Consider the following 25,183-nt stretch of genomic DNA (forward strand, 5'->3'; position numbering starts at 1 on the left):
TCTACTATGACTACTTGCCACTGCAAGTACTTGCGGACTGCAACTACTTGCAACTGTGACTCCTTAAAACTATGACTGCTTGCAGATTTGACAACGACTACAGTAGTTACCTAGTATGCACTATGAGGGATACATGAAAGGATACAAGAAACGGTACAAGATAATAGTGTATACAATATGAACAGTACATGAATTGCGCAAGAAAAACCCATGGCTATGTCATTAAACTTACACGTGAACATTTTAAAAAGCTTATCTGCCTTGGAAACAGTTTGACGTGTTCGGTGAGATTACGTTCCTTGGCGTTTGATTGACATTTGCAAAAAAGGGGTAATTAGTGATAGGATAATTTTTTAACATGAAATCTCTGAATAAAATATTTTTGGAGCATGTACTTGACGATGAATAAAAGGGTTAAGGTGATTAGCAATTACGAGCGAGGATTCCCCCTTTGGTTCCTGCAAGTAGGCTACGCATATCAAGTTGAAAATTTGATAGAATGAGGTATTTGAGGTGGAATATTAATGTTTTGAATATTAGGAGTGTGATTGATTCTAATTAGGGATTGGATAATTTTTTAACAATAAAAGGCTGAAAAGTGTTTTGGGGGGAGATGGGTTGATTGTGTACTGTATAATACACAAGTGATGTTTGGAAAGTGTTGTCAATTTAAAATATACTTCGATGTGTTGTCAATTTAAAATAGTTTATAAATAAAAAAATTTAACAATAAATGGCTGAAAAGTGTTTTGGGGGGAGATGGGTTGATTGTGTACTGTATAATACACAAGTGATGTTTGGACAGTGTTGTCAATTTAAAATATACTTCGATGTGTTGTCATTTTAAAATAGTTAATAAATGAAAAATTTTAACAAGAAATGGCTGAAAAGTGTTTTGGGGGGAGATGGGTTGATTGTGTACTGTATAATACACAAGTGATGTTTGGACAGTGTTGTCAATTTAAAATATACTTCGATGTGTTGTCAATTTAAAATAGTTTAGAAATGCAAAAATTTAGCAAGAAATGGCGGAAAAGTGTTTTGGGGGGGAGATGGGTTGATTGTGTACTGTATAATACACAAGTGATGTTTGGATGATGTTGTCAATTTAAAATATACTTCGATGTGTTGTCAATTTAAAATAGTTAGGAAATAAAAAATTTAACAAGAAATGGCTGAAAAGTGTTTTGGGGGGAGATGGGTTGATTGTGTACCGTATAATACAAAAGTGATGTTTGGACAGTGTTGTCAATTTAAAATATACTTCGATGTGTTGTCAATTTAAAATAGTTAACAAATAAAAAAATTTAACAAGAAATGCCTGAAAAGTGTTTTGGGGGAGATGGGTTGATTGTGTACTGTATAGTACACAACTGATGTTTAGACAGTTTTGTCAATTAAAAATATATTTCGATGTTTTGTCAATTTTAAATTGTTGAGAAATATAAATTTTTAACAAGAAATGGCTGTAAAGTGTTTTGGGGGGAGTATTTTTACGTGAAAACAACTTCAACCGTGCCCAGCCCACCGTGATCAGAAATTAAATTATAAAAAAAGTTTCTTCAACTGAAAGTAAGGAGCAACATCAAAACTTAAAAACGGACGGAAAATAGAGGCTGTTTCCAAAAGATTTAGGATCCATTAACTTTAGTGTTGCCAGTCAAAAAGCTATGAGTTTGAGAAAATTGCCTGATTATCGAAAAATTAAGAAACACCTTCCAAAAGTCGACAGGAATGGGATTGTCTTGAGGGGCGAATTTTCCATGGAAGAGGTTGAGAGTATTTTTACGTGAAAACAACTTCAACCGTGCCCAGCCCCCCTCCCCCCTGCGATCAGAAATTAAATTATAAAAAAAAGTTTCTTCAACTGAAAGTAAGGAGCAACATCAAAACTTAAAAACGGACAGAAAATAGAGGCTGTTTCCAAAAGATTTAAGATTCATTAACTTTAGTCTTACCAGTCAAAAGCTATGAGTTTATGAAAAATTGTCTGATTATCGAAAAATGAAGAAACACCCTCCAGAAGTCGACAGGAATGAGATTGTCTTGAGGGGGGGATTTTCCATGGAAGAGGTGGAGGGTATTTTCACGGGAAAACAACTTCAACCATACCCAACCCCCTGCGATCAGAAATTAAATTATAAAAAAAGATTCTTCAACTGAAAGTAAGGAGCAACATCAAAACTTAAAAAAGGACAGAAAAAAGAGGCTGTTTCCAAAAATATTTCGGATTCATTAACTTTAGTGTTGTCAGTCAAAAGCTATGAGTTTGAGAAAATTGCCTGATTATCGAAAAATGAAGAAACACCTTCCAAAAGTCGACAGGAATGGGATTGTCTTGAGGGGGGGAATTTTCTATAGAAGAGGTGGAGGGTATTTATACGTGAAAACAACTTCAACTGTGCCCAGCCCCCACTGATCAGAAATTAAATTATAAAAAAAGTTTCTTCAACTGAAAGTAAGGAGCAACATCAAAACTTAAAAACGGACAGAAAATAGAAATCTGAAAACTTAGTCTATTTTTGGATCGAAAAATAAACTATTTCTGTAAAATCTAAGCTAATAAGGGTTTTTGGCTGAAAACTCTAGTTTTTTTGTAAGAAAATTATGGAAAATACAATTCGTTGGCTCATAGGTGAAAATTAAGTCCAGTTATGGATCGAAAAATAAACTATTTCTAAAAAATCTGAGCTAATAAGGGTTTTTTGCCGTAAACTCTAGTTTTTTGTACAAAAATTATGGAAAATACAATTATCTGGTTCAAATCTGAAACTTTCGTCTAGTTTTGGATCGAAAAATAAACCATTTCTGTAAAATCTGAGCTAATAAGGGTTTTTGGCCGTAAACTCTTGAATCGAAAAATAAACTATTTCTGTAAAATCTGATTTAATAAAGGTTTTTGGCCGCAAACTCTAGTTTTTTTAAGAAAATTATGGAAAACACAATTCGTTGGCTCATAGGTGAAAATTAAGTCCAGTTATGGATTGAAAAATAAACTATTTCTGAGCTAATAAGGGTTTTTGGCCGTAAACTCTTTAATCGAAAAATAAACTATTTCAGTAAAATCTGATCTAATAAAGGTTTTTGGCCGAAAACTCTATCTTTTTGTAATAATGTTATGGAAAATACAATTCTTTGGATCATAGGTGAAAATTAAGTCCAGTTATGGATCGAAAAATATACTATTTCTATAAAATCTGAGCTAATAAGGGTTTTTTGCCATAAACTCTAGTTTTTTGTAAATAAATTATGGAAAATACAATTGTCTGGTTCAAATCTGAAACTTTAGTCTATTTTTGGATCGAAAAATAAACTATTTCTATAAAATCTGAGCTAATAAGGGTTTTTTGCGTTAAACTCTAGTTTTTTGTAAGAAAATTATGGAAAATACAATTGTCTGGTTCAAATCTGAAACTTTAGTCTATTTTTGAATCGAAAAATAAACTATTTCTGTAAAATCTGAGCTAATAAGGGTTTTTTGCAGTAAACTCTAGGTTTTTGTAAGAAAATTATGGAAAATACAATTTTCTGGTTCAAATCTGAAACTTTAGTCTATTTTTGGATCGAAAAATAAACTATTTCTGTAAAATCTGAGCTAATAAGATTTTTTGGTCACAAACTCTAGTGTTTTGTAAGAAAATTATGGAAAATACGATTTGTTGGCTCATGGGTGAAAATTAAGTCCAGTTATGGATCGAAAAATAAATTATTTCTATAAAATCTGAGCTAATAAGTGTTTTTGCCCTAAACTCTATTTTTGGATCGAAAAATAAAACCATATTCTAGAAAATCTAAGCTAATAAGGGTTTTTGGCCGTAAATTCTAGTTGTTCGTAAGAAAATTAAGGAAAATACAGTTCATTGGTTCATAGGTCAAACTTATGTCCAGTTATGTATCAAAAAATGAACTATTTGTGTAGAATCTGAACTAATAAGCGTTTTTGACCATAAACTCTAGTCTCATGTAAGAAAATTATGGAAAATACAATTCTCTTGTTCAAATGTGAAACTTAAATCCATTCTCTGGTACAAATGTGAAACTTAAGTCCAGTTTTGGATGCTCATCTTGATGAGGACTGATGGTTCTAATTCACTATTTTTTTCAGAAAAACAAACTATTTTTTTTTTAAAATTAGGAATTATACAACTTTATTTATTTTTTTATTTTTTTTACGTATCTTAAAATGACAAAATATGCTTTAGGCTCTAACAATTGTACTCTGTGATTGGTCAGAGACATGATTTGGCTTACCCATTGATATTCTATGTCTGGTTATTGACACTAGTTGGTCTATTGCATGCATTAAATCAGTATTTTTTACGCAGTGGAAAGATAAACAGATAAGGCATATCCTTTAAAAAAAAAGTGAAGATGGAGCATTTTAATAAAGTATGTTCACATGACAATGTTATTGTAGCATTGAATGCTGACAAGGAGAAGTATTTAAACTATGAAGCAAGTAAAAATGGTAGCACTATTGGAAATGTATGTGTGCATTGTCATGACTTACTTACTTGACTTAAGGCTCCTGCCGAGGGTTCGGCGTAGAGAACGATGAGACTAGGCACCTCCAGGTTGACCTATCGCTTGCCAGGCTCGCAGCTTCTTTCACCGGGATGTGGGCTTGGGTGAGGAATTCATCGGCTTTGTCTTTCCACCTAGTGTGCGGGCGTCCTCTGGGTCGTTTCCATCCGTGTAAGGTGGGATCGAAGTCAAAAGCGACCCGTGCTGGGGCGTCGCGTGGCATGCGAAGGAGGTGGCCGTACCACCGAACAGTACGCTGGGCAAGCTGCGTTGAGAAAGGAGTCTGAGCCGTACGTGATAGGAGAGTCTGGTTGCTAACGAAGTCAGTCCAGTGAAGTCTTTCGATTCTTCGGAGATGTTTCGTCTGAGCGACATTGACGGCGCTGAGGATAGATTTGGCAGCTGGTCACGTCTCCGCTCCATACAGCAGGACGGTGCTGACTGACGCATTGTAGATGCGCATTTGGGTAAATCGGCTTATGTTTGGCTTTTGCCAGATGCTGCTAAGCCTCCCAACAAGTGCTGAGGCCTTGGCAATTCGAGATGTAAGCTCTTTTGAGATCAAGCCATCATTCGACAGAACAGATCCCAGGTAAGTGAAGTCTTCAATCACATCTTCTCAGTTGCTTCCGATGTTGACTTCCTTTACGGTAGAACGGAACGTTGGGGGCTCAAGTAGCATAACTTTAGTTTTCTTCCAGTTGATCTTCAGTCCAACTTTCGAGGCTTCTTCTGGGAGCACCTGGAGAGCTTTGGTCATCTTATCGACGGTGCTCGCAACTAGCGCTATGTCGTCGGCGAATTCAGCATCAGAGAGTACCCGGTCTCCGAACTGAAGACCGAATTGAAGGCGATTCACCGTGCTGGCCATAATATGGTCTATGACGCAGTTGAAAAGCTCGGGGCGGCGGCACAACCTTGGCGGACGCCAGTCTTCACCGGGAATGTGGGACTGCGTCTTCCATTGACTTGCACGCAGCTTTCTGTATCCTCATACAGCTTTTCAAAAAGTGAGCACTATTTCTTGACTAGACCCGTAGTTCTTAGTATCAGTCAAAGTGAACGGCGATCAACAGAATCGAAGGCAGCCTTAAAGTCCACGAATGCGATGTACGCTTTTTGGTGGAACTCCTGCGTCTTCTCGATCAACTGGCGCATAGTAAACATTTGCTCCGTCGTCGACCTGCCGGGCATGAATCCGGCTTGCTGGACTCTTCTCTTTCTACGCAAAAAGGTGGAACACCTGTCCAGGAGTGACATGGCAAAGAGTTTACCAGGAACGGAGAGAAGCGTGATCCCACGATAGTTGGAGCAGATTTGACGGCTGCCCTTTCTTTTCCAGAGCGGCAATATGATGCCAACACGCCAGTCATTCGGTATGCGTTCCCTCGTCCATACAGCTGAGAAGATTATCTGGAGCCACAGAATCATCGCTGCACCCCCGTACTTGAGGAGTTCTGCAGAAATACCACAGACGCCGGGGGCTCGATTAATATTTAACCGTTTTACAGCATTTTGGATTTCAAAGGTGGTAAACGGTTGCGATACGAGGTAGGAAGTAGCCTCGGGTGTGGTCATTGCTGCTTCAATCAGATCAGGGTCGGGATGAGCAACTGCCTTGGCATTCAGAAGCGTTGAGAAGTGACTGCTCCAGGCAGAGAGTTGGCCTGCATCGTCAGCCGGCATGCTTCCGTCCGCAGAAAAAACACGACTCACGGTGGAAGTCTTCCCTTCCGTCAGCTCGCGGAGGTGTTTGTAGAGGGAGCAGGTGTCTCCTTTTCTCGAGGCTTCTTCAAGATCGCTGGCTTTCTTGTCGACAAAGGTTTTCCTGTCACTGTGCAGTAGGCTATTGCGCAGGCCATTGAGTCTTCTGTACTCTGGCATATTCTTTGCTAAACGGGCCTTCCGGCGCAGCTTGATTACAGACAGAGTCTGCTGAGATATCCAGGGTTTATTCTTTTGTCTGCTATGGCCAATGGTACTGCCAGCAGAATCGAGTATGTTATCTTTGAAAGACTTCCAGGCTACTTCAGGGTCGTCCAGAACTTGGAGGCAGCTAAACCGGTTAGAGATATCGAGAGCATACTTCTGTTGCATCTGAGACGTAGCCAGACTACTCAGATCGAGCTTCGGAGGCCGTCTTTCATGTCCTTGTGCTCTCAGGTGTAGCCTGAGTGTGGCGACTACCATCCTCTGGTCTGTGTTTTCAAGCTCGGCCGACCTATAAGTCCAGCAATTTGTTATTGACGAGCGCCAGCGACCCATGATCATAACATAATCGATCATCTTCTTTGTCTGGCCGTCATTACTATACCAAGTGTATTTGTGTATATCTCGTCTCTGAAAGAGCGTGTTTGAAATAACCAGATTATGCACATTGCAGAGCTGGAGGAGTCTTTGTGCGTTGTCATTCAGTGAATCTGGAGTCACAGGGCCGAGAACACTTCTCCACACGCCCTCCCTGTCATTTACCGTCGCGTTATGGTCTCCCAGAAGAGTGACGATGTCGTGGGTTGGGACTCTAGACAGGGTCACTGAGAGCTCCGCATAGAACTGATCCTTCACTTCCGCAGGGCTAGGATTGGTGGGAGCATAGCATACAATAATTGTCCACTTTCCATGCTTGTGCTGGAGCTGAGCCATCAGTATTCTATTTGAAATTTGTTTATAGGAGAGAAGGCCTCTCTTGGCTCTAGCGTTCAGCGCGAGGCCTACACCATTTGTCTTGCTTTTTGGGTCACCAGACCAGATCAGGTGATATCCTTCACCAATATCCTTGGACTCTCTTCCGACAAGGCGGGTTTCCGTTAGGCCAGCCACAGCTACATTGAAGCGTTTTAGCTCATAGGCAAGCATTGATTTAGCTCCAGGAGAGCTGAGTGTGAGTACGTTCCAGGTGGTAATTCGTATCCCACCTTCGTAAACAAGGTTCATTCGATTGTCTAAAATGAGGCCAGGGACGTCCTGGGGTCGTGAAAGGTAAAGGGGGGGTAGGTCATCCGAGGCAGTATCCTTGTTTTTCGCTGCGGTAAAATTTTTCGGGTGGAGGGTTGAAGGCCCAACCGACCCTAGGCCTGGGATCTAATTAGAGCTAGGACTTGCCTAGATACTGAAAGTCATGACAGTAAGGAATTTAATTTCTTTGGAGTACCACAAAAACTCAACTCTTATTATGGTGGATATGCAAGAGTGAGATATCCAGAGATGATAGCACTCAAATAGAATGCCAGCATAAAAATAATAGTTGATGAAGAGGGATATCTTCTTGCCAGTGTTTGTGGTAACATGCTACCTCTTGTTGCACCCCATCGTCAACTTTCGGGTATTAGCATTCAACGGAAGATCAAAAGAAGATATACATACTCTTCTACTAATATCATAAACCATATCTTGTCTACCTTTCGAAACTGTTACCTTTGTAAAAATAATGTTGTAATAGACAGTGAAATTGCCGGAAAAATAAAAAGGGCATTGGCAGAAAATATCACTAAGGAATATAAAGATGAATCGATGAAAAACAAAGTGCCAGCAAATGTCACTACCATTAATGAACGAAATAATAGCAAAGATGAAATGCATATGGAAAATCTGGATGACCCCCCATTAGAAATGTGTTCACATGTTAGTGTTATTGTAGCATTGAATGCTGACATGGAGAAGTATTTGAACTATGAAACACGTAAAAGTGGTAGCACTATTAGAAACGTATGCTTGCGTTGTCATGACAGTAAGGAATTAAATTTCTTTGGAGTACCAAAAGAAGTCAATATTACAAATGGTGAATATGCAAAAGTATAATTTCCAGAGATGTTAGTACTCAAAGAGAATGCCAACATAAAAATAATAGTTGATGAAGAGGGGTATCTTCATGCTAGTGCTATAGGTAACATGCTACCTATTGATAGAACCTTTCGTCATCTGTTAGGTATTAGCATTCAAATGAAAGCAAAGAGGAAAAGAAAGGCCTACTCTTCTACTAAAATCATAAACCATATCTTGTCTACGTGCCGAAACTGTTACCTTTGTAAAAATAACGTTGTAATAGACAGTGAAATTGCTGGAAAAATAAAAAGGGCATTGGTAGAAAATATCACTAAGAAATATAAAGATGAATCGATGAAAAACAAAGTGTCAGCAAACGTTACTACCATTGATCAAACAGTTAAGGAATCAAATAATACCAAAGATGAAACGTATATTGAACATGTCGGTGACACACCAGTAAATATTGTGTATTACTCAAAATGGAATAATGATTATTCTACCGACTACGAGTTAAGAGAAGATAATAGCTGCAATATCAAGAGAGAACATGGTGAACTATTTTATGGAACAGATTCAAAATTTCCAAAGTTAATCATTGATATTAATAATGTATCATAATATATTTTTTTTATTAATATTCTATATGGCATTATTTCATTAAAAATATGTTATACATTACATTGTTATGTGTTCATTATTTTTAGAGTAAGCTAGCATATCAAACGTTTAGAATGTATATTAAAACATTGGAGATGTAAGAAAAGGAATTCGCATACATCTATTATCAGACACATAGGATAGAGTGAATAAATTTTATTTATCAACATCTTTTGTCAGATTCATCATATAAAATTGACAGAATCTAAGTGTCAGAGTGAATAATTTTTTCTTTTATCAACATCCTTTGTCAGATACATCAAATAAAAATAATTCATACATCAAATATCAGAATGAACAAATTCCTTATCAACATCCGTCGTTGAATATGTCATTATGAAAAAATTGTAACTAAGTAAGTGAGTAAGTAGGTAAGTAAGTTACAAACTCTTTCTTGAATTCACCTCTTGGATACACAATACAGAAATTTAATTCAGGAAATTATGAAAAAAAAATTTAGACGGGGTTACGTGCGCGCACGTAACCCTGTAAAATTTATTTTTTTGAAATTTCCTGAATTAAATTTCTGTATTGTTTATCCAAGAGGTGAATTCAAGAAAGAGTTTTTAACTTACTTACCTACTTACTCACTTACTTAGTTACAATTTTTTCATAATGACATAATGGCATATTCAACAACGGATGTTGATAAAGAATTTATTCATTCTGATATCTAGATTTTGTCAATGTTATTCCCATGCACCTGAGAAATGGATGTTGATATAGAATTAAATCAATCTGATACTTAGATTTTGTCAATTTCATCCGATATTTTATCCTATTTATCCGAGAAAAGGATGCTGATATAGAATTTAGTCACTCTGATGCTTAGATTTTGTCAATTTTATCCGACATATCCGATAAAGGATGTTGTTAAAGCATTTATTCATTCTGAAATTTAGATTTCGTTATTTTTATTTGATGTATCTGACAAAGGATGTTGATAAAAGAAAAAATTATTCACTCTGATAATTAGACTCTGTGAATTTTATATAATGAATCTGACAAAAGATGTTGATAAATAAAATTTATTCACTCTATCACATGTGTCTGATAATAGATGCATGCGAATTCCTTTTCTTACATCTCCAATGTTTTAATAGACATTCTAAAAGTTTGTTATGCTAGTTTACTCTAAAAATAATGAACAGATAACAATGTAATGCGTATTATATTTTTAATGAAATAATGCCGTGTAGAATATTAATAAAAAAAATATATTATGGTACATTATTAATATCAATGATCAACTTTGGAAATTTTGAATCTGTTCCATAAAATAGTTCACCATGTTCTCTCTTGATATTGTAGCTATTGTCTTCTCTTAACTCGTAGTCGGTAGAATAATCATTATTCAATTTTGAGTCATACACAATATTTACTGGTGTGTCACCGACATGTTCAATACAAGTATCATCTTTGGTATTATTTGATTCATTAACTGTTTGATCAATGGTAGTAACGTTTACTGACACTTTGTTTTTCATCGATTCATCTTTATATTCCTTAGTGATATTTTCTACCAGTGCCCTTTTTATTTTTCCAGCAATTTTACTGTCTATTACAACGTTATTTTTACAAAGGTAACAGTTTCGGCACAAAGACAAGATATGGTTTATGATCTTAGTAGAAGAGTAGGCCTTTCTTTTCCCCTTTTCTTTCATTTGAATGTTAATACCTGACAGCTGACAAAAGGTTCTATCAATAGGTAGCATGTTACCTATATCACTAGCACGAAGACACCTATCTTTATCAACTATTATTGCTATGTTCGTATTCTCTTTGAGTACTAACATCTCTGGAAATGATACTTTCGCATATCCACCATTTGTAAAATTGAATTTTTTTGGCACTCCATAAAAATTTAATTCCATACTGTCATGACAATGCTCGCATACGTTTCCGATAGTGCTACCACTTGTACTTTTTTTATAGTTCAAATACTTCTCCATGTCAGCATTCAATGCTACAATAACACTAACAGGTGAACACATTTCTAATGGGGGGTCATACACAGGTTCAATATGCATTTCACCTTTGCTATTATTTGGTTCATTAATGGTAGTGACGTTTGCTGGCACTTTGTTTTTCATCGATTCATCTTTATATTCCTTAGTGATATTTTCTGCCAATGCCCTTTTTATTTTTCCGGCAATTTCACTGTGTATTACAACAATATTTTTACAAAGGTAACGGTTTCGACACGTAGGCAAGATAAGGTTTATGATATTAATAAAAGAGAATGCATGTCTTCTTATGATCTTCCGTTGAACGCTAATACCCGAAAGTTGACGATGGGGTGCAACAAGAGGTAGCAGGTTACCACAAGCACTGGCAAAAAGATTTCCCTCTTCATCAAATATTATTTTTATGTTGTCATTTTCTTTGAGTGCTATCATCTCTGGATATCTCACTCTTGCATATACACCATAATAAGAGTTGAATTTTTTTGGTACTCCAAAGAAATTAAATTCCTTACTGTCATGACAATGCACACATATATTTCCAATAGTGCTACCATTTTTACTTGTTTCATAGTTTAAATACTTCTCCTTGTCAGCATTCAATGCTACCTTAACACTAACAGGTGAACACATTTCTAATGGGGGGTCATACACAGGTTCAATATGCATTTCACCTTTGCTATTATTTGGTTCATTAATGGTAGTGACGTTTGCTGGCACTTTGTTTTTCATCGATTCATCTTTATATTCCTTAGTGATATTTTCTGCCAATGCCCTTTTTATTTTTCCGGCAATTTCACTGTGTATTACAGCTATATTTTTACAAAGGTAACGGTTTCGAAACGTAGGCAAGATAAGGCTTATGATATTAATAAAATAGTATGCATATCTTCTTTTGATCTTCTGTTGAATGCTAATACCCGAAGGTTAACGATGGGGTGCAACAAGAGGTAGTATGTTACCACAAGCACAGGCAAAAAGATTTCCCTCTTCACCAACTATTATTTTTATGTTGGCATTCTCTTTGACTGCTATCATCTCTGGATATTTCACTCTTGCATATACACCATAATAAGAGTTGAATTTTTTGGTACTCCAAAGAAATTAAATTCCTTACTGTCATGACAATGCACACATATATTTCCAATAGTGTTACCATTTTTACTTGTTTCATAGTTTAAATACTTTTCCTTGTCGGCAATCAATGCTACAATAACATTGACACGTGAACAAACTTTATTAAAATGCTGCATCTTCACTTTTTTTATAAGATATGACTCATATGTTTATTGTTCTAATGCGTACAGAAACACTGATTTAATGCATGGAATAGACTGGGCAGTATCGATAACTCGACATTGAATAATAGTGGGAAAGCCACATCGTGTCTCTGACCAATCACAGGGTAAAATTGTTAGAGCTGTAAGCATATTTTGTCATTTTAATATACGTACAAAAAAAATAAAAAAATAAATAAAGTTGAATAATTTCTAAGTTTAAAAAAAATGGTTTGTTTTTATGAAAAAAAATAGTGAATTAGAACCACCAGTCCTCATCATGATGAGTATCCAAAACTGGACTTAAGTTTCACATTTGAAACAGAGAATGGATCTAAGTTTCACATTTGAACGAGAGAATTGTATTTTCCATAATTTTCTTACATGAAACTAGAGTTTATGGTCAAAAAACCCTTATTAGCTCAGATTCTACAGAAATAGTTTATTTTTCGATCCATAACTGGACTTAATTTTCACCTATGAACCAACGAATTGTATTTTCCATAATTTTCTTACAAAAAACTAGAGTTTTTGACCAAAAACCCTTATTAGCTCAGATTTTACAGAAATAGTTTATTTTTGGATCTAAAAATAGACGAAAGTTTCACAATTGCACCAGACAATTGTATTTTCCATACTTTTCATACAAGAAACTAAGAGTGTACGGCAAAAAACCCTTATTAGCTCAGATTTTATAGAAATAGTTTATTTTTCGATCCAAAAATAGACGAAAGTTTCAGATTTGAATCAGAGAATTGTATTTTCCATAATTTTCTTACAGAAAACTAGAGTTTACGGCAAAAAAGCACTTATTAGCTCAGATTTTATAGAAATACGTTTATTTTTCGATCCATAACCGGACTGAATTTTCACCTCTGAGCCAACGAATTGTATTTTCCATAATATTATTACAAACAAGCTAGAGCTTTCGGACAAAAAAATTTATTAAATCAGATTTTACAGAAATAGTTTATTTTTCGATTAAAGAGTTTACGGCCAAAAACCCTTATTAGCTCAGATTCTTCAGAAATAGTTTATTTTTCGATCCAAAAATAGACGAAAGTTTAAGATTTGAACCAGACAATTGTATTTTCCATAATTTTCTTACAAAAAACTAGAGTTTACGGTAAAAAACGCTTATTAGCTCAGATTTTATAGAAATAGTTTATTTTTCGATCCAAAAATAGACTAAATTTTCAAATTTCTATTTTCTGTCCGTTTTTAAGTTTTGATGTTGCACCTTACTTTCAGTTGAAGAAACTTTTTTTCATAATTTAATTTCTGATCGCGGGGGGCTGGGCACAGTTGAAGTTGTTTTCACGTATAAATACCCTCCACCTCTTCTATGGAATATTCCCCCCTCAAGACAATCCCATTCCTGTCGACTTTTTGAAGATGTTTCTTCATTTTTCGATAATCAGGCAATTTTCTCAAACTCATAGCTTTTGACTGGCAGCACTAAAGCTAATGAATCCTAAATCTTTTGGAAACAGCCTCTATTTTCTGTCCGTTTTTAAGTTTTGATGTTGCTCCTTACTTTCAGTTGAAGAAACCTTTTATATAATTTAATTTCTGATCACGGTGGGCTGGGCACGGTTGAAGTTGTTTTTACGTAAAAATACTCCCCCTAAAACACTTTTCAGCCATTTCTTGTTAAACTTTTTTATATCTTAACTATTTTAAATTGACAACACATCGAAGTATATTTTAAATTGACAACACTGTCCAAACATCACTTGTGTATTATACAGTACACAATCAACTCATCTCCCCCAAAAACACTTTTCAGCCATTTCTTGTTAAAATTTTTTATTTCTTAACTATTTAAATTGACAACACTGTCCAAACATCACTTGTGTATTATACAGTACACAATCATCTCTTATTTCTTAACTATTTTAAATTCACAACACATCGAAGTATATTTTAAATTGAAAACACTATCCAAACATCACTTGTGTATTATACATTACACAATCAACCCATCTCCCCCCAAAACACTTTTCAGCTATTTATTATTAATTTTTTTAATTTCTTACCTGTTTTAAATTGACAACACATCGAAGTATATTTTAAATTGACAATACTGTGAAAACATCACTTGTGTATTGTACAGTACCCAATCAACCCATCTCCCCCCAAACACTTTTCAGCCATTTCTTGTTAATTTTTTTTGTTTCTTGACTTTTTTAAATTGACAACATATCGAAGTATATTTTAAATTGACAACACTCTCCAAACATCACTTGTGTATTATACATTACACAATCAACCCATCTCCCCCCAAAACACTTTTCAGCCATTTCTTGTTAAATTTTTTTATTTCTTAACTATTTTAAATTGACAACTTATGGAAGTATATTTTAAATTGACAACACTGTCCAAACATCACTTGTGTATTATACAGTGCACAATCAACCCATCTCCCCCCAAAACACTTTTCAGCCATTTCATGTTAAATTTTTTTATTTCTTAACTATTTTAAATTGACAACAATTCAAAGTATATTTTAAATTGACAACACTATACAAACATCACTTGTGTATTATACAGTACAAAATCAGACCATCTCCCCCCAAAATACTTGTCAGCCATTTCCTTTTAATTTTTTTTATTTCTTACCTATTTTAAATTGACAACATATCGAAGTGTATTTTAAATTGACAACACTGTCCAAACATCACTTGTGTATTATAAAGTACACAATCAACCCATCTCCCCCCAAAACACTTTTAAGTCATTTCTTGTAAAATTTTTTTATTTTTTAACTATTTTAAATTGACGACACATCGAAGTATATTTTAAATTGACAACACTGTACAAACATCACTTGTGTATTATACAGTACACAATCAACCCATCTCCCCCAAAAACGCTTTTCAGCCATTTCTTGTTAAATTTTTTATTTCTTAACTATTTTAAATTGACAACACATAGAAGTATATTTTAAATTGACAACACTATCCACAAATCAATTTAGTATTATGCCGGAAAAAAAAAACCCATTCCCCCAACGGCAACTTTTTAACAAGTTATTGTTAATTTTATCATTTTTAAACTCTTATAATTTGACACACCATCGTAGAATATTTTAAACTGTCAACACAGTTAGCACATCAATTTTGTATTATACAGTACACATTCAACCCATCTCCCCCCAAAACACTTTTCAGCCATTTCTTGTTAAATTTTTTTATTTCTTAAATATTTTAAAATGACAACACATCGAAGTATATTTTAAATTGACAACACTGTCCAAACATCACTTGTGTATTATACAGTACACAATCAACCCATCTCCCCCCAAAACACTTTTCAGCCATTTCTTGTTAATTTTTTTTATTTCTTGACTATTTTAAATTGACAACACATCGAAGTATATTTTAAATTGACAACGCTCTTCAAACATCACTTGTGTATTATACAGTACACAATCAACCCATCTCCCCCCAAAACACTTTTCAGCCATTTCTTGTTAAATTTTTTTATTTCTTAACTATTTTAAATTGACAACACATGGAAGTATAGCTTAAATTGACAACACTGTCCAAACATCACTTGTGTATTATACAGTGCACAATCAACGCATCTCCCCCCAAAACACTTTTCAGCCATTTCATGTTAAATTTTTTATTTCTTAACTATTTTAAATTGACAACACATTGAAGTATATTTTAAATTGACAACACTATCCAAACATCACTTGTGTATTATACAGTACACAATCAACCCATCTCCCCCCAAAACACTTTTCAGCCATTTCTTGTTAAATTTTTTTATTTCTTAACTATTTTAAATTGACAACATATCGAAGTATATTTTAAATTGACAACACTGTCCAAACATCACTTGTGTATTATAAAGTACACAATCAACCCATCACCCCCCAAAACACTTCAGTCATTTCTTGTAAAAATTTTTTATTTTTTAACTATTTTAAATTGACGACACATCGAAGTATATTTTAAATTGACAACACTGTCCAAACATCACTTGTGTATTATACAGTACACAATCAAGACATCTCCCCCAAAAACGCTTTTCAGCCATTTCTTGTTAAATTTGTATTTCCTAACTATTTTAAATTGACAACACATCGAAGTATATTTTAAATTGACAACACTATCCAAATATCAATTGTGTATTATACAGTACAAAATCAACCCATCTCCCCCCAAAACACTTTTCAGACATTTCTTGTTAATCTTTTTCATTCCTTAACTATTTTAAATTGACCACACATTGGGGTGTATGTTAAATTGCACACATTGTCCAAATTTAGCTTATTTATTATAGATTTCACAATCTGCCCATCTCCCCCCCCCCAAAAAAAACACTTTTCAGCCACTTATCTTTAAATTTTTTTATTTCTTTCATATTTTAAAATGACAAAAAATCTAAGTACATTCTAAATTGACAAAACTGTTCAAACATCACTTGTGTATTATATAGTACACAATCAACCCATCTCCCCCCAAAACATTTTTCAGTCATTTCTTGTTAAAATTTTTTATTTCTAAACTATTTTAATTTGTGAACAGATCGAAATACATTTTGAATTGAGACAACTGTCCAAAACATCATTTGTGTATTATACAGCACACAATCAACCCATCTCCCCCCAAAACACTTTTTTTCCATTTCTCGTTAAAATTTATAATTTCTTAGCTATTTTAAATTCACAAAACATCAAGGTATATTTTAATTGACAATACTGTCCAAACATCACTTGTGTATTATACAGTACACAATCAACCCATCTCCCCCCCAAAACACTTTTCAGCCATTTCTTGTTAAAAAATTACCCAATCACTAATTAGAATCAATCACACTCCTATTATTCAAAACATTAATATTCCACCTCAAATACCTCATTCTATCAAATTTTCAACTTGATATGAGTAGCCTACTGGCAGGAACCTATGGGGGAATCCTCGCTCATAATTGCTAATCACCTCAACCCTTTTATTCATCGTCAAGTACATGCTCCAAAAATATTTTATTCAGAGATTTCATGTTAAAAAATTATCCTATCACTAACTACCCCTTTTTTGCAAATGTCAATCAAACGCCAAGGAACGTAATCCCCCCGAATACGTCAAACTGTTTCCAAGGCAGATTAGCTTTTTAGAATGTCCACGTGTAAGTTTAATGACATAGCCATGGGTTTTTCTTGCGCAATTCATGTACTGTTCATATTGTATACACTATTATCTTGTACCGTTTCTTGTATCCTTTCATGTATCCCTCATAGTGCATACTAGGTAACTACTGACTGCTTGCGCCTGCGACTGTGACTACAGGTGACTGCGGTTACTTCTACTTGCGGCTACTTTCAAGAAATTTTCAGGGGGATTTTGAGAAAATCAAAACACACTATGTGCATTCTGGTTGTCAAAAGGTCGCAAAGTTGAAACTTTCAGGGCATGTTGAGGCGGACGTTGAAAAGTACTTTTAGGGGAAAGGGGTCCACCCTCGTTCAAATCGATGCCCCTTAAATACTGACCAAAATTTTTAAACACCCAATTGTTTAAAATAGTGAAAAGATCAAACAGCTATGCTTCCGGGTATACCATGCCCCCACAGCCCACGGAGAAAGGGGTGTAAATTACCCAATTTTAAGGCTTTATTCCATGATCGTTTTTCCCAAAACTCCGGAAATCTTCCCTTCCATAAAATTTGTTTCCCGGAAATCAAGACACGCTGAAAATTCCCCTCAGAGAATTTCCCTGGAACGCCTCCACATATAAAACAGACTTGTAAAAGAGAAAATGGGACAAATAAAAATAATTTCGCATAGGAGCTCTGTCAAATTTTCCCCAGCGTAAAATTTTCCCTGGAAAGGTCACTCCTAAGAAATTTCCTCCTCACGGAAAATTTTCCCCGTCGATATCTACCCTAAGGACAATATCCCCCCCCCCCGAAAAATGTCTGTATACTTACCAATAACAAATACTGTACGTAAGCAATGGGCAAATTTTATAAATTAAAGTCCTATCCCCAGGGGCGGGGGGAGGTTATATGATATCCAAAGGTATAGTTTTGGGACCTTTAACTATGCTTAACAAATTGGCTATCTCAAAATTTTTATCGAAGAATTTTGGGGGAAAAGCGACGTGGTAGAGGGGGTAGAGAGAGGGGGGACGCATCTAATGTGCATTTATCGGTTAATATACTAATAGGAGGCTAAAGGTTTAATTCTAATTAAATAAATAAAATTGAAAAAGTAAAATTCTTTTATAATAAATAAAATTAAATAAGTAAAATTTGAAATGTATAATATGTATTTTCAGTAGAATGCGTCGTCTGGATTCTATACCCTGTATACACCTTTTCAAAGAGAGTGAGTATCCTCTCACATGGTCTTATGCTCATTCCATTGTTATTCTATGGGACCTCTACACGTGATTAAACACGTCATGAAACTACGTGCTACTTGCTTATGTCCTGTTGGTACCATTCCAAATGAGTGGAGATTCCCCGCCTGTTCCTAAACATTGCAAAAAAAGATAACAGTATGAACGGGGGATTCCCCGCACAAATTTGTTTAAACTCCAAGTTTTTTTTTCAACCAGACTGGTTTTTTGAAAGCATAATGTGTACATGTGCGTAGGATTTGTTATTAAAAACTTGGACACTACAATCAGAATTGTTTGATTGACGTTTAAAAAGGGGTAATTAGATTTGCGAATTGGAATACAAATTTTTAACTAGAAATGGCTGAAAAGTGTTTTGGGGGAGGTTGGGTGATTGTGTACTGTATAATACACATGTGATGTTTAGACAATGTTGTCAGTTTAAAATAGTTTAACGTTCCCTTCGTTCCCCCATTTCTGAGGGTAGGGGAGGGGGGGGGGTCAATTTGGGAAGGAAAACCAAAATACTCAGAATCGAAAATAAATGGGATCTGCCTCAAGGGCAAGGCTCAGAGGCCCTTCGTTCCCCCATTTCTGAGAGCAGGGGGGGTCAATTTTGGCGGGAAAACCAAAAATACTCAGAATCGAAAATAACCGGGATCTGCCTCAAGGGGAAGGCTCAGCGGCCCCTCATTCCTCCCTTTCTGCGGGCAGGGGAGGGGGGGGTCAATTTTGGCGGGAAAATCAAAAATACTCCGAATCGACAAAAAATGGGATCGGCCTCACGAGCACGGCACAGAGCCCCTTAGTTCCCCCATTAAGGCAGGCAGGGGAGGAGGGGGGTAAAATTGTGAGTGAAAAACACAAAAACTCAGAATCGAAAATAAACGGGATCTGCCTCAAGGGCAAGGCTCAGAGGCCCTGCCTTCTCCCATTTCTGAGGGCAGGGGAGGGCGGGGGGTCAATTTTGGAGGGAAAACCAAAAATACTCAGAATCGAAAATAAATGGCATCTTCCTCAAGGGCCAGGCTCAGAGGCCCCTCCTTCCTCCATTTCTGAGGGCAGGGGAGGGGGGTAAATTTTGGAGGGAAAGCCAAAAATACTCAGAATCAAAAATAAACGGGATCTGCCTCAAAGGCAAGGCTCAGACGCCCCTCCTTCCCCCTCGGAAAAAGTTTTAACAAGAAATGTCTGAAAATTATTTGTTTGGGGAGGGGTGGGGGCGATGACAGAGTGGATGTCTTAGACTAGTTATAGTGCTGTACTCTGGCATGAATTGCTTTCGAAAACCCGGATAAATTAGTTGAAAATAAAGTTTTAACAAGAAATGTCTTAAATGTTTTTTTTTGGGGGGTGGGAGGCGATGACAGAGTGGATGTCTTAGACTAGTTATAGTGCTGTACTCTGGCATGAATTGCTTTCGAAAACCCGGATGAATTAGTTGAAATAAAGTTTTAACAAGAAATGTCTGAAAAGTATTTTTTTGGGGGGGTGGGGGCGATGACAGAGTGGATGTCTTAGACTAGTGTAATGGGATCAATTTTCAAAAGCCTCAGAAATGTCCAATTAAAGTTACCCAAATAAAAATAAAACCAACCGAAATATGAACCCAAAAATATGAATCCGAAAATTCAAGTAACCTACAGATCAAACAAGTCTCAAGCGTTCAATTTAAAATAGTGAAACAAGTGTATTTAATTAAACAATACATTGTAAGATTCTTTTAGCAAGTCTCAAGCGTTTCAATTTAAAATAGTAAAACAAATGTAGTTAATTAAACAATACATTGTAAAAATCTTTCCCACAGAAAATGTAATAAGTAAATCTGACTCCACGTCGCCAAAGTATGCAATAAATATCAGCTTGACCAAATCTTATATGACAGGCGACTAACAAAGTAATTTCAATATTAAGAGCTCGAAATACCAAACTATCAAGAGAGTAAGATGTGGGAATTGTATACCAGTCAATCTATCGTATACAATTCCCAATATTGAAAAGGAAAAAATAAGGGCCACGATATGGTCAAAAATAGAGAATATCAAGGGAACCTTACCACTAACAAAAATAAAAGAAGCCTTAGACTCTCAAATTCCCCTATTTACTAATGAGAATCAAAGACTGACGTATGTAGAAAGTAGGTACGGACTATTTTCGACAAATTTTTTGTGGTATACCCTCCTGACAGTAGGAATCATATTCATAATCTCGTATTCTTTACGAATCGCATTGAACCTAAATTACGGAAGAGTGTTGAGAATAACACGTAGAAAAAGAGAAAAGTCAGATCACATCGAGCCGAGTGAGATGCAAAACCTAAACCCAGGACTCCCTGATAACCCTTAAGATAAAAAAAGTAAGGGAGGACGTGATCGAGCGAATGGGAATAGAGGTCCTCATTCGTGCCATGTCCAGTCCCAAGTTTCTACTCATTTTCCGTGTAAACCCATGCAGCTGCAAAGATATATTTCTTAAAGCGGCATGGACGCGCATAAACAGTAAACATTTGAAAATTTATAGTAAGTCGAGACCTCACATAAAACTATGTAACCTACCTCGTATGTAGTCATAGAATAGAAAATTATATGCTAAGGTAGATTAGGGTTGAATAATATTTAAAAAAAAAATGTATTGAATATGGAACATGTGCCAAATGCACATGTGTACGTGTATACACATAATCACCAATCTTGAAAATCTTATAGTGTTATTTTTTTGTGAACATAATCATTTTTCTTATGATTACTTTGCTTATATCATAGTAATCTAATGATTGCGGCAACTTGCATGTAAAAGCATGAAATATGCCCTTATTTTCTCTATCGTTGAATTTAATTGTACCCATACTAGATTGATATTTTTAATACCAATAATCGCGACTATTATTTAAAACAATAGTCCCCATATAATGTTATATAAATTGAGTATAATTGTTGTTATATGTGTTTTAACCTGTATAACTATAAAGAGTATATGATTCTGTCCAGGTATTTATATTCTAGGAATCAGAATAATTAATGCAGATTAATTATTGGTGTACCAGCATGCAACACGGATACAACCCAGTAGCATCTACTCTCATCATTCGTCAACCACCGACAAGTACTCACCAAGGAAATATCTGAAGACGATACCCTGACCACAAATCCAAATCACCAAAACCTTGTACCAGGTAATTTTATGTCAAGCAATGTCGCCAAACCGAGAACCCCATATATAAGTATATATCTGAATTAATGACTACCTAGAGAATCACCTCGACCAGTCATGTCGTAAAACTGCATAAATACTCGTCAAATTACTATCCTTAGATGGCAAAGTCCTTAAGATTCAATATTTGGAGCACCAAGAATAACCCTAGAGTCAGTCCCTCAAAGACTATATATCTTAAGCCACATATCAGAGACAATATGTTAACCAAGATCAAAAGCTTAAGTTTTGACTCTATCCAATCATCATTAGATGTCGCAAAACCAAACCATCATCCATGAGAAGAAAAAGCAAACATGATCAATTTAATAGGAAATAAAAACTGTACGTGCTATAATATTTCCCAAAATGAAGTGTTCAGAGAAGAGAACCAACCAGTTATTATTGTTTTAATCTCCATGTTAAGCCCTCAATGATTGTGTATCATTTAATCAGGAATTAAAGACAATGCGTCGAACCAAGGCCCTAAGATCAAGTTTTGATCCTGACATAGATAACGTTAAGTGTCGTAACACAGCCCGAAGTCCAAATGAAAGATGGACTGAACGTAAACAATTTACGGGAAACACAGACTATATGAGTAATAGATTTTCCCGAGGATAAAGGTGTTCAAGAAGAGACACCCAGCCCAGCAATCAAGATACCCATTTCATGTAATCAATTCCCCAAGGGGTATGTACCTAATAGACATTTGAAATTCCCTGTGACATCAACCCCTCGTATTTGACATGAAAAAACATGCACAGACAATTTTGTGCAACAGTCATACTTATGAACAATGTAAACGCTTATCCCAAGCAAAAAGTGCCAAAAAGATGAAACACCACGAAGACAAACCATAAACAATGAGCCGACACAGTAATTAGTTCAACGGAAACCCAAAATAAAGTGACAATATATGTGAGTATTATAGAAACGTAAAATGATGAAGTAAGTGCGAAGTCATATATACAACTTGTAACCTTAATCAATATGGAAAAGCTTATCATAAATAAGATGAAAACCAGTGCAAGCTACCTTATCTCAGTGTTGAAATAAGACATTAAACTTAAAACCTATTAATGTGTCAAACTTTTTCTCGCAAATTAGTTTAATTTCAGTGTGTTAAAAATTTAGATGTAGTTACGTGCTTTTGAAGTCAGATACTTATCATACCAATATAGCGTCGGGTGGAAGTATAAATTAGCATTAGAAGTAGTGAACATGTACCACGTTAAGTAATAAAGCAATTACAAAAGCAGAACTTAATTAGTTGAAACCATGTAGAAGTATTAGCATATCAGGTGAAGAAATTTTATTATTAGGTGAAGGAATAAAAATATAATCGTATCATTATAGCGTCAAGTGGAAGTATAGTCAAGTTTTAGAAAAGGCAAATATGTACCATTTTCAGTGATAAGATAATCGTATCGGGTGAAGGTAATCTTAGTGTTAGGTGGAGGAAATAATAATTATTATGCAATCATATAACCTACGGTGCTAGTCAATAGAAACTCCTTGGCCCCTTCGCCAAATCGAATGAGCAGGTGATGGACTTTAAAGTAATGTTGTTATATATATAATTTAATAGAGCAATCGGGGATTTGTAAAAAAAAAGTAGAATAAATTTCACCAAAGCAAAGCTAATTCAAGTAATGAGTACCAAAATAAATTCCTTAATAAAAAAAAAAATAATTTTTTGAAAGTGTAGAGAGAGAGCATAACACAACGATGAGGACATCGTTAAGAATGGGAAGGATGATATGTAATGGGATCAATTTTCAAAAGCCTCAGAATTGTCCAATTAAAGTTACCCAAATAAAAATAAAACCAACCGAAATATGCACCCAAAAATACGAATCCGAAAATTCAAGTAACCTACAGCTTAAACAAGTCTCGACCGTTCAATCTAAAATAGTGAAACAAATGTATTTAATTAAACAATACATTGTAAGAGTCTTTTAGCAAGTTTCAAGCGTATCAGTTTAAAATAGTGAAACAAATGTAGTGAATTAAACAATACATTGTCAAAATCTTTCCCAAAGAAAATGTAATAAATAAATCCGACTCCACGTCGCCAAAGTATGCAATAAATATCAGCTTGACCAAATCTTATATGACAGGCGACTAACAATGTAATTTCAATATTAAGAGCTCGAAATACCAAACTATCAAGAGAGTAAGATTTATCATACAAAAAAAAGTAGTCACTCGAGATGCAAAATATCTTTGTATAATCTAATTGCATTGTTCTGTATCTCAATGTAATTAAATCGTATTATCCTTTACCAACTTTCACAGAAATAAATTATAAGTCTTCTGGAAATTAAGCGACACCCTGCTAGCAAAATGTTACGATGTAAAACTTTGTTCGTTCGGAAAAATTCCAAACTGATATCTTAAAAAGTTATAAATTGTAATTAAAGTTACAATGTAGAACTTTGCTTTGTTAGAAAAATTCCAAAGTGATGTCTTAAAAGTCATAAACTTTAATTAAACCCAAGTAGTCCATTGACGCATGCTAGTCCAATAGTAATGCAGGACAAATAGTGGAACCAATGGGAACTGTAAAATATACTTTTTAATGACGCCTGAACGCAACCTCGGGTGAAATTGCAGAGAGTAGATAGTTGAGACTTAGCAATTTTGTGCCAGTCTTTTTTTGGAGTCTCGTTTTCAGTCTTAGAGGAGTCTTACACCAGTCTAACCCAGGAATTTCTTATGATTTATGTTATGTGAGATTAGTTGCAGTCTATTCAGAATAAACTTTCGAGAAAACTTTTTGTCAGTGCATTAACTTTTGCGTTGCATCGCTCCAGATGACAATTTTGTATTAGTGTCTCGTATTGCAAGTGTGTCAATATAACCGAAGCTCTGCGACAATTATGTGAGTAACAATAAATTCATTACTTTCTTATTTTATTCTCTCTATGTTAATATTTCTCAAGTTTGTTAGTCCTTGTGGCTCCACTCGCTCCTAAGGGAAACTGAAACTTTTCAGTTTCCCTTAGGAGTGAGTATAGTGCTGTACTCTGGCACGAATTGCTTTCGAAAACCCGGATGAATTAGTTGAAATAAAGTTTTAACAAGAAATGTCTAAAAAGTATTTTTTTGGGGGGGTTGGGGCAAGGACAGAGGGGATGTCTTAGACTAGTTATAGTGCTGTACTCTGGCATGAATTGCTTGAGAAAAACCCGGATGAATTAGTTGAAAATAAAGTTTTAACAAGAAATGTCTGAAAAGTATTTTTTATGGGATGGAGCGATGACAAAGTAGATGTCTTAGACTAGTTATAGTGCTGTACTCTGGCATGAATTTATTTCAAAAACCCGGATGAATTAGTTGAAAATAAATTTTTAACAAGAAATGTCTGAAAAGTATTTTTTGGGGGGGGGGGCGAAGACAGAGTGGATGTCTTAGACGAGTTATAGTGCTCTACTCTGGCATGAAT

Source organism: Artemia sp. Qi Xiang Cuo, chromosome 5 (genome assembly GCF_049724085.1).
Source record: "Artemia sp. Qi Xiang Cuo chromosome 5, ASM4972408v1, whole genome shotgun sequence".
Lineage (NCBI taxonomy): Eukaryota > Metazoa > Arthropoda > Branchiopoda > Anostraca > Artemiidae > Artemia > Artemia sp. Qi Xiang Cuo.